We start from the raw sequence: 3,154 nt of genomic DNA, 5'->3' as shown, positions 1-3,154 counted from the left end.
AAAATAATGAAAAATAAATATTATATTGTAAAAAAAGATAGAAAGAGAGTGAAAGAGAAGGATATCTGAAAGAACAATACGCAAATTAATCACCACCCACAGCTGTCGGCCTCCATTCCATTTTCTCCACAAAAATGCGACATTTAAAGCATTTGCATAAAGCATTGCGAGCCACATAAATTTTATTGCGTATACGAAGTGTTTGTTGCATGCAGCGAGTAGACGGCTGAATGGCTGGCCAAAAAGAGACAAAAAATAAAGAGTGACTGCCACTGGCTCGCATGATTTTTAATATTTATTTGCCCGGCCCAAATGATGACGTTCTGGCGGCCACCTTGCCTAGTTCCCCCGGACAGCTGCCGGGTGTCGTTTTCAGTTTTCAGTTTTCATGGCGCTGGCACAATGACAAATTACAAGTTGAAAGTTGAGTGAACTTTGTCACAATACTGTCCACTTTTTGGCAGTGTAACCTCTCCTCTCTCTCGGTGCTCCTATCACATCTGTTGATGATGTCTTCTGTCTGCTGTCAGCTGCCGTTTACGATTTGAGACACTGTCCAATCTCTGGACTGCACTGTGGACGGCCTATGAAATTGATGAGGCTTTTGTTGTTTGGCAAATGAGGCGCAGATAAGCGTTAACTTTGACGCCCTCTTGTTGAGCATTTGGTTTGGTTTATTTTATATATTTGTTTTCATTTTTATTTTTTGCCCTGCTGCTTTGCTTATCAACACAAATTCTCTCTTATGCTTCTTGTCTTCAGCATTTGCCTTTATGCTTGGCACTTGAACTGAATGAACTCTCATTGCTTTCTGATTTTCTAAGTGACACATTTTTGAGGATTACAAGCCATTAATTTTAGCCCCATTTCATTAAATATTTGTAATCCGTCTGAAATAGTAGATAACACCATGCAAAACCAATTAAACTCTTTGTTCTTCACTAACTTTAACATTATACGCCTGATTGAATTCTTAATCAAAGCAAATCCCCAATGTAAGCATCTGCATCTGCATTTCATTTCAATTGCATTTTCCCTGTTCCTCCTGGGCGCATTAGACTTTTAGATGAACCAAGTCAAACGGGGATTCCCTCTGCCAGACTGTGCTGAATCCTCAGTGAAAACACAGACGTTGCTTGTGCTCCACATTCAGAGCTTAACTTTCATTTTCCTCTTATTGTTTTTTTTTTTTGTATTTGATCAAGTTAAACGAACTCTTGCCTTTGTTTTCGGATTTCTGTGCAGCACATTTCCTGCCTTTCTTGTTGTTTGTTAATCCGCAAAATTTTCTAGCATCATTCAGTGAAAACAAATCTGGCAAAAATCTAGTTTCGTTATTCGATTCGTTTATTCTTTGCTTTATGTGCGAGAGACGACAATGTTTATTAAAATGGCAAAGGAAGACCTTGATCTTTAGATTATCACATCAATAAATGGTAGATGTTGTTCTTGTTGTTGTCTATCAGTCATCGCCTCTTCGCATCTTTGTCTTCTTCTATGGGCCTCTTCTTGGTTAGTTTCCAAAGCAACGACAACGACTACGAAAACGAAAATGAAATTAAAATTCTATATCTACGTCGACATCTACAGCAAACGGAAACTGGTGAAACCAGTCAAACCGCCATCCAAGTCGAGTCCAAAAGAACTTCTTGAACTAATTGAGAGTTGTCATGCGCAGACAAAAAAGTTTTTAAACATCCATATATCATTTGGCATTTGGAATGCAATTCCATTCAAAGAGCATCTTCCCCCGTCAATAGTTGAAATGTTTATTTAAATTTTAGCATACATATATTCTACTTACGAGGTCGAGTTGCTTGGTCCATGATTACGTGGTTACATAAAAACCTCATTTGAACTTGAAGTTACTGGAATGCGTCATGCAATTGACATTGACCAGGAACAACATTTGCTACCCTGTAATCATATAGAATGGATATATTTGATACAGTCAAAATTTAAGTATTATATTCTTTTCGATATTTTATATTTGTCACTCTTTATCTAAAATAATATCAAAAATTTGTGAGAATCTTTTAGTGTTTTATAGGGTATCTTATAGTTGCTTTTTTCTCTCTGGCTAAAGTGAAACCGTGGAAATAAAAACGTGCTTGCCATTAAATTGTTACAAAACGCATTAGAAGCAACAACGACTGAAACAACATTAAACAACAAACAGATCACATTAAATTCCGACAAGCCAAAACAAAGAACAACAAATACGTAAATACGATAGTTGTCTAAAATGATTAACAATTACGTGTGCAACAACAAAATGATACAGTTAATGCTCACTTTAATGAATTTTATAGTGTAAATACAATAAGAATTTCAGAATGTTCTAATATATAAAAATACCTTTAAAAAAAACTTAGACGCATGTTTATTTAACTATTTTTTTTGTTTAATTTTAGAGCTGTCTGCAGTCACTAAGTCTCCATTACAATTTCTTTTTTCTTGTTTTACCAATATTGAAAGTTTTTCTAACTCTTTAAGGATAATGGATATGAAAATACGAATAAATTTCGGAGTAAATAAATAACTGTGGATTCAATTACGGAGTATCTCTTAGTCATTAATTGTTTCGTAGAGTACAAACCTTAATTCTCACAAATGGACCATTTCTTTTTAATCCACATGAGACTAAACAATATATCTTTTATTCAATAATTTTCCTATAGATCAATTTCAATATTTATTTTTTCAAATCTTCTAGCTTAGTTTCCGACTTGCTTTGGACTAAGATGAAGTACACAATGATCAATAAACTTTGTTTAGTATCAACGATTAGCATTAAGTGCTTGCCACAATTGAAATTGAATTACAGCAAAAGTTGGGTCTATATTGCTTTTATTGTAGCTTTTCTTGTTAGCCAATTCACTGACTGAAATTCGCTTGACAAAGACAATTATTAGATGGCTGTGACTGTTATCCCTTACAGCACAGACAAACCCACTCAATGAAGGATAATTGTGCGTTACGCATTCGCCTGCGTGAGTTTGATTTTATTGCTATTGCCCCGGAGCTAATACCAAATTGTGCGACCAAAGCCATGTTGGGGCATAAGGAAGCCAAGAAAGCAACAGAGAGTAAAAAAAATAAGATAATTTTGGGTTCACCGAAAGTTTTCTGGCGAATTCACTTACACCCACAC

Source organism: Drosophila innubila (genome assembly GCF_004354385.1).
Source record: "Drosophila innubila isolate TH190305 chromosome 2L unlocalized genomic scaffold, UK_Dinn_1.0 4_B_2L, whole genome shotgun sequence".
Lineage (NCBI taxonomy): Eukaryota > Metazoa > Arthropoda > Insecta > Diptera > Drosophilidae > Drosophila > Drosophila innubila.
This window is presented reverse-complemented; position numbering follows the sequence as displayed.